The sequence below is a fragment of the Pimephales promelas genome, chromosome 7, assembly GCF_988280905.1.
Source record: "Pimephales promelas chromosome 7, fPimPro1.hap1.1, whole genome shotgun sequence".
Taxonomy (NCBI): Eukaryota; Metazoa; Chordata; class Actinopteri; order Cypriniformes; family Leuciscidae; genus Pimephales; species Pimephales promelas.
The window spans coordinates 810,285-818,627 of record NC_142775.1 but is presented as its reverse complement, the minus strand read 5'-3'; the positions used below and the strand labels follow the sequence as shown (position 1 = coordinate 818,627).

The window sequence follows — 8,343 nt, the reverse complement described above, 5'->3', positions numbered from 1 at the left end:
TCAATGTTTCATATTTCTGTATTCCAAATTTGATATTTGATACATCAGTCTCACACGATTATTTATGCAAATTCTAAGTGCTGTGTAAAATGCATCTACAAGTGCTCCTTCAAAAATATAAGTGTAGACCCATGTGTTTTAATTATAGGCCTACTTGGCTTTTAGCGTTTCTGTTTGTATTATGTATAAAGTAAAAATAAGGTAGCCTATAAAATGTAATGTGTGCTTGGAGAATGGGTTAAGATTTTTTTTTTTTTTATTATAGAGATTCTTTAGTCACCTCTTTTTATATATTCTCACAAAAATCATGTTGTTAAGTGAATGCTATTTATTAAAACAATAATAGAGCTGAGCTTGCTATTTTACCATGTCTGAGATGAGTCAGCAAGGAAAGAAGAGGATGTGTGACATTGTGATTTTTAATTTTAATTAGCAAGAAAGATCCAACTTGTTAAAAAAAAAAACAATAATAAAAACAAATATAACATTTTTATTTAAAGTTTATTCCTTGTATCGTGACACATACATGGATTTCTCTAGGCTAAGCCCCGGATATCCACTCACCCTAGAACCGCCCCTGATCGCAGATGTAAAATATATTTATAGAAAATTTGAAAGGTAATTGCCAGATGTTTTACTGCGTCACATGGCAAAACCAACAATTTATTAAATGTTACAAAATATTGTAACTCAAAGTTTTCCTCTGACTGCAGTCACAGCTGTAGAAATAAGTTGCAGCAGTGTAATTCACACAATTCACCACAGGAGGGCGATTGGCTAAGTTGTCTTGTTATAAAGCTTTAGTGCTTAACTTTTTGTGTTCAAAATGTTCAAAAGTTATATAGTGAGCGAGTACAAAAATCAGTTGTCCAAATCGTGCTTTGTCTTATCCTGAATCACTGTGGTACACCTATAATAAGTGTTTATATTCGGACTATTTTGTACTGGTTCTGGTCTTACCGCTGCGGAGGAGCACAGGACCTGCGTGACTCGTCATACGTGTTTGGTTCAATATTAAATTATACTCTAACTTAACGTTACCTTTGGCTCGTGGAGAGAATAATATTCATTTGAACTTTTTTCATTTCACTTGAACACACACCAGAGTTCTTGCAGAGTCGATTTATCTATTTCGCTGACTCAAATCTTTAAATGTTTATGTGTAAAATGACAGCAGTGTAATTCACACAGTTCACCACAGGAGGGCGCCCAGATAAAAACAAATGTTCGTCTTAACCTTAAAGGACAATCCGGCCCAAAATAAACCTTTGCTCTAATTACACATTGCTACCTAGTCAACCGTTATCTGAGTTTTGTTTTCATGATTGCCGAATGTAAATAGTTTTATCTCTAAAAACAGTTTAGCCTATAACACTAGTATAATGCTAGTATATAGGGAATAGAGTAATGACAAATAAAAATCGCTTGTTATTACCACTAAAAAGGCTCAAAATAGCCCCACACCAACACGACAGCATAACAAGGGTCCCTACATTCAAACCGAAGCATTGAGAACTTTGTCAGTGTCCATACAGTTTAATAAGAAGATATTTTATACACACAGTCAACTTCACGAATACAGGAAGAAGCCATCTTTGAAAAATAGTCTCTACCAGTCGATCTACGAGCGCCGATCCAAGTGCGCTGAACCGTGCAGAATCTCATATGGTCCGTTGTTTCCAGAAGAAACACAAACCGTTTACTTATCTTCAATATGTACACGTAGCCTACTGTTCGCGCTCACCTTATCATCACCTTATTCACATCTCACCAGCGCACTTGGATCGGCGTTCGTAGATCGACTGGTAGAGACTATTTTTCCAAGATGGCTTCTTCCTGTATTCGCGAAATTTACTGTGTGTATAAAATATCTGCTTATTAAACTGTATGGACACTGACAAAGTTCTCAATGCTTCGTTTTGAATTTAGGGACCCTTATTATGCTGTCGTGTTACTGTGGGGTTATTTTGAGCCTTTTTAGGGGTAATAACAAGCGAATTTTGTTTGTCATCATTACTCTATACCCTATATACTAGTGTTATAGGCTAAACTGTTTTTAGAGATAAAACTCTTTACATTCGGCAATCATGAAAACAAATCTCAGATAAGGTCAACTACGTAACAATGTGTAATTAGACTAAAGGTTCATTTTGCGCCGGAGTTGTCCTTTAAAACCTTATTCTGGACAAAAACTAGTTTTGATTTATTTTTAAAAAATACTTCCCTTGATCTGAGCGGTACAAGACTTGGCTGCTTTTCCTAAGTTTGCCTCCTGAACACACACAATTTTTTTGACTCAATTCTACAATGTTAAATGGGTGGGAAAAAAACCCTCTTTAATATTGTATTTGGGTCAAAAATGGGCACCCATAGAAATGAATGGGGAAAACTGTAATTTAGAGCATTCTAAAATAAGCCTAAATAAGACACCGGGTGACAGCAAACTAAAGTCACTTCATCTTTAGGTTTTACATTTGCCAACAAATACTACATCGTGGATTAAAGTCCACATTTTGTTACATTCAACACAAAATAACTTAAAATTACATTAAAATGTTCTCGCTGCATATTTATTCTTTTGCGCTTTAAAAGAACAATTCTTAATCAAACTAGTTTTCCTCTAGAATTACTGGTGTAGAAAAAAATATTTCAGTGGTGTAAATAATACATTTTACCACAGGAGGCCGTTTAAACGCGAGTCTTTAAATTGATATTACAGATATAAGAATATATTTCCACTAAACAAAAGCGAACTTTTCTATATTTCTTTACTATGTCTCGTTAAATTAATACTTTATCAAACAATGTGAAATAAATGCAAAGTAAGTGCAGAGTTTAGTGCAGAGTTTTCCTCTGGCGCTCTGAATACGGTGCAGCAGTGTAATTCACACAGTTCACCACAGGAGGGCGAAAAAACTCCATTTTAAAGAATATCGCAGCATAGGGGTGGGCTAAGGGGGCTGTTTTCAGTAAAGCCCCGAATGTTTTTATTTCCATGCATTGTACACACCATCACTGAGAGAATTTAATTAATTAAATGTATATTTCTCGACTCTCGCATCATCGCGTCCGTCAACATACGCATTGTCATTCACAACCGACAAGAACCGCCCACTCAGGCTAGCGCTTCTGACTGACATGTAAACTGGCCAACCATCGATGAGAAGCAACGCGTCTGTACTATCCAGCCAATGAAATTAAATATTTTGGAGCCAGGTGTTTGTTGATGTGTAATTTAGTAATGAATGAGTAAAATGGATGGTATCAAAGTTTTTCCAAAAAAAAAAAAAAAAAAGGAACTAAAACACCCCCAGCCATCACTAAAACAAGATACAACAGCTTCAGTAGGTATCTGTAACTTCTAATCATAGTATTAGATTTCATTCTTTAGATGAAAATGGCCAAACGTATGGCATGGCCAAACGTAAAGAAAATATTTCGCTAACGAAAATGGTTTCAAAACAAAGCATCACAGTGTTTATTAATTGAATTTGCTTGTAAACGATTCACTGACCGCCATACAAAATCATTTCTTACTTTTTTTCTAAATGAATCATCTGATTTGAACGAATCGATTGAATAAACCGACTATTTCTTTAAGGCAGTGGCTTGCCGCGATCTAGTGGCAAAGTACCATTTTCATTTTTTCAATGTTTCATATTTCTGTATTCCAAATTTGATATTTGATACATCAGTCTCACACGATTATTTATGCAAATTCTAAGTGCTGTGTAAAATGCATCTACAAGTGCTCCTTCAAAAATATAAGTGTAGACCCATGTGTTTTAATTATAGGCCTACTTGGCTTTTAGCGTTTCTGTTTGTATTATGTATAAAGTAAAAATAAGGTAGCCTATAAAATGTAATGTGTGCTTGGAGAATGGGTTAAGATTTTTTTTTTTTTATTATAGAGATTCTTTAGTCACCTCTTTTTATATATTCTCACAAAAATCATGTTGTTAAGTGAATGCTATTTATTAAAACAATAATAGAGCTGAGCTTGCTATTTTACCATGTCTGAGATGAGTCAGCAAGGAAAGAAGAGGATGTGTGACATTGTGATTTTTAATTTTAATTAGCAAGAAAGATCCAACTTGTTAAAAAAAAAAACAATAATAAAAACAAATATAACATTTTTATTTAAAGTTTATTCCTTGTATCGTGACACATACATGGATTTCTCTGGGCTAAGCCCCGGATATCCACTCACCCTAGAACCGCCCCTGATCGCAGATGTAAAATATATTTATAGAAAATTTGAAAGGTAATTGCCAGATGTTTTACTGCGTCACATGGCAAAACCAACAATTTATTAAATGTTACAAAATATTGTAACTCAAAGTTTTCCTCTGACTGCAGTCACAGCTGTAGAAATAAGTTGCAGCAGTGTAATTCACACAATTCACCACAGGAGGGCGACTGGCTAAGTTGTCTTGTTATAAAGCTTTAGTGCTTAACTTTTTGTGTTCAAAATGTTCAAAAGTTATATAGTGAGCGAGTACAAAAATCAGTTGTCCATATCGTGCTTTGTCTTATCCTGAATCACTGTGGTACACCTATAATAAGTGTTTATATTCGGACTATTTTGTACTGGTTCTGGTCTTACCGCTGCGGAGGAGCACAGGACCTGCGTGACTCGTCATACGTGTTTGGTTCAATATTAAATTATACTCTAACTTAACGTTACCTTTGGCTCGTGGAGAGAATAATATTCATTTGAACTTTTTTCATTTCACTTGAACACACACCAGAGTTCTTGCAGAGTCCATTTATCTATTTCGCTGACTCAAATCTTTAAATGTTTATGTGTAAAATGACAGCAGTGTAATTCACACAGTTCACCACAGGAGGGCGCCCAGATAAAAACAAATGTTCGTCTTAACCTTAAAACCGTATTCTGGACAAATCTGTTAAATGTTTCTGTTAATTTACACCCAAATTCCAACATGATTGTTAATAACTGTGCTTTACTGTTAATTTGAGGGAATATATGTTAAATAACACCTCATTTTTGTTATTTAACACCTCATTGTTAAACCATCCTATACCATCCTATGTGCGCCACATTTGAAATAACATGTTCATACAGTATTTATTTAATTTTTTTTTTGCATTCTGGGAAGGAGCGTGGAAAAAGGCAGGCATTTGAAGCTGCAACGAACACGAAGATCCATGTCGGAAGATTGCGGTGGTTACATCAACCAAAATCACAATAATCTGGTGAGATTAACGAGTTTCTTGAAAGTCATGCATATCCATCAGTGATGATGATATTCGTTATACTAACGCTACGTTTTTGTTTTTTTGTTTTTTATTACAGATGCAAATGCAGGGTGTCAATGCTGATCACAATGCTGTTCAAGATGATATACCAGGATATATTTCTCAGAACCAGGTGAAAATTTAAATGGTTTCTTACTTGCTTTAATCTAGCAATTAACTGCTAATCTTTCTAAAAATCGAATTGGCTTTCATAATGTTTTCTTGCCAAATTTGTGGACAACAGTCAGCCACCTCTGTGGCCTATGTGAGGCACATAAGAATTCACAGCAACATACCCAATTTAGTACTGCAGTGCTGTATGCCTAATTGCCAAAGGACATTTAAAAAATGTGCTGGTCTGAAGGGACATATTTACAGACATCATCAGGATAGTATTGTTAAGCAAAGATCGATTAGGCTAGTGGATCTTACATGTCATGTTTCCTCCTGCCGTGCCAAATGTGACTCCTTGACTGAGTTTTACTCTCATCTTAAAGTGCACATCAAAGAAGGACGAACTATTGTTTGTCCCTTCAAGCAATGTGATAAAACACATTTACTGTGATTTCTACATTTACATCTCATTTGTCACGAAAACATAAAAGAAGTGAAGAGGTTAATTTAACGGATTCTGTTATTGGTCTGGCTGGTGTAAGTGGATCTAGTGGTCCTCATGGTCATGGAGACAGTGATTTGCAGTGTGATGTGGAGATTGATGCTGCTGATAATGCAGACCATTTGGAGTTTAGCCCAGAAAATATTGAAGATTCACTTTTTTTGAGGAATCTTGCTCTGTTTTATCTTAAGCTACAGGCAAAGTTACTGCTTCCGGCCTCCACCATTCAGACAATCATTGAAGATATGCAGTCAATAGATGATCTCAGCCAGTCTCCGTTATTTTCTAAATTGGATGAGAAGTTACGTCAGATGATTCAATTAGGGCTAATTGATGATCTGAGAGCAGAAGATCTTTTCCGAACTCACAATACACACGCATTAAAAACAGATCTACGTAGAAAGACTGTTTTCAAGAGTCAATTTAAATATGTCGAACCTGTACCAATATGCCTGGGACAAAATGAAGCCGGCAAGGACAGCTTTGCCCATTATGTCCCAATAGGCCAAACACTCAACTCTCTTTTTCAGAGTCAGTCTGTATTTGAGCAGTACAAACAAGTTCATGCCCATACAGAAACTGACAATGTGTTTCAGGATGTGTGTATCCCCCACTGTCTCTTTATCCATCTCTTCCTGTCTCTCCATTCTATCTATCTCACTTAGTGGTAGCCTTATGTAATTAATTATATGTTTAATTTGTTCTATGTCCTAGGGATGTGCCACTGCAGCTGACCTTGAGAGTTCACTCTCTATACCTGCAACTCCTCGTCTGATACTTCTTGGTAAGTTGGTTTTAGAAAGGACAGTTGGCTTTAGTGTTGTATGTATAGTGGTATCAAACTAAACTGTATTCAAAATGAAAACTAAAACAGAAATTTGACCGTTAAAACTTTTCTGTTTCAGGAGAAACGGGAAGCCGCTTCCAGCGCTGGATGCTCAGCCTTGAGGGCCAAATTATTTGCGAAGGGAAGGGATCCAGTCCACCTTTGTGACAGGGCTGGCGTCTCTTTTTTCCTGTTTTTATAACTTTAACCTACAGTATCAAGAGGAGGCAGCCTGCACGCTTGAATTCATCCAGAGGTAAGCTATTGTCTGTTAACTTCTGCATTTTTTCAGGCCTAGCTGTGGCTCAAGCATGGTCCCAATAGGTCTGGTGATGGGATTTAGCAATTAACTTTGATTTAGAAAGTTTTAGTGCAACTTACACCATTCCCAGAGGCAAGAAGATAGTGCATGTTGAGGAAAGTTAATTTATATTTGTTGTCTTTGTTGTGCTGTTAGTCTGTGTGAATTACTAGATTTTTAACCAGTGTATAATTTTCCAGACGCTTTGTGGGTATAAATCCAGAAAAAGGGACAAAGACTGCAAAGGGGAAAAAAAGAAGAACTGTTAATTCACACGTCGCCAGCCTCTTGCGCAAGCTCATGGACTTTCAGTGGGATTTCATTTGAAAATGGTGAGTAATATATATATATATATGCATTACACATGTTCAAACAGCAATGACTCAGGAGGCTGGGTAAATTCATTCTAATGTTCATTCTCAACTGCCTTTCAAAGTTAGAATACTGAACTCCTCTTCCATGCTCTTTTGCCATTATTTTTTTTTTCCTTTCAATAAATTGTACTCATCACCCTTTCTATTATTTTATGTCATCCTGTATTTTTTGTGCTCTGTTTCTAAAATTAGCTTTTGTTAGGTCAAGCCATGTGATATCATTTTGGATTAAAAAATTATTAAAATTATGGAACTCACCTCCCTCCCTCCCTCCCTCTCTCTCTCTCTCTCTCTCTCTCATATACAGACCCAAGACTTTCAGAATGAAGATGAAGAGTTCCATTAAGTGTTAAGTACTGGTTTTATTGTATTCATACATGTTGAATTTTAGTGGTTTAAGTGTTGAGGTTCAGTATTTTGTTATAATGAACAATGTATTGGAGTTTAAAAATGTAAATGTATTTGCTACTTTTTAAGCTGAGAAAATGAGATTTGTTTGTGAATAATCTGAGCCTATGTGTAACATTTTTAGGTAACCAGGAGTCAGTGTATATCCTTGGTTTGAGTTTTTTAGCCAAATGTTTGCAGTTCAGGGAACATTAAATGTTGAGGTTTAGGGCCCTATCTTGCACTGACGCAGCGCAAAGCCAAACGCAAGTGTCTTTGCTAGTTTAAGACAAGACACAGTTGTTATTTTCCACAGATGTCAGCAATGAACATATATATTATATACAGTATATTTCTGGGATTGGTCTGAGCCATGTATTCCTACATTTTGTGTGTTTGTATTACAATAAAAAAGTTAATTTCTAGACCAAACTATTAGTTTTCTTTCTCTTAAGTGTTATCTGATGAATTATGCCTATTATTGTATTAACTCAAGCTATAATATCTCTATAACAATCAGTGGTACACACTAAGAATAATTAATAAATGTTATTATAATTATATTAATAATTAATAT

The 8,343-nt window shown here is 35.6% G+C and overlaps 1 long non-coding RNA gene across 3 annotated transcripts; it reads left to right on the top strand.

Annotated features, from left to right (window-relative positions):
• Positions 1-2,940: 2,940 nt before the first annotated feature.
• LOC148978158 (uncharacterized) lies at positions 2,941-8,191 on the top strand. 3 transcript variants are annotated; one of them, XR_016169374.1, is made up of 7 exons: positions 2,941-3,348; positions 5,124-5,220; positions 5,321-5,395; positions 6,593-6,662; positions 6,784-6,960; positions 7,206-7,337; positions 7,687-8,191. It is a non-coding gene; the product is annotated as an uncharacterized LOC148978158 (long non-coding RNA). The 3 variants fall into 3 exon arrangements; XR_016169373.1 differs by having other exon boundaries at positions 2,942-3,344; XR_016169375.1 differs by lacking the exon at positions 5,124-5,220 and having other exon boundaries at positions 2,947-3,348.
• Positions 8,192-8,343: the final 152 nt, after the last annotated feature.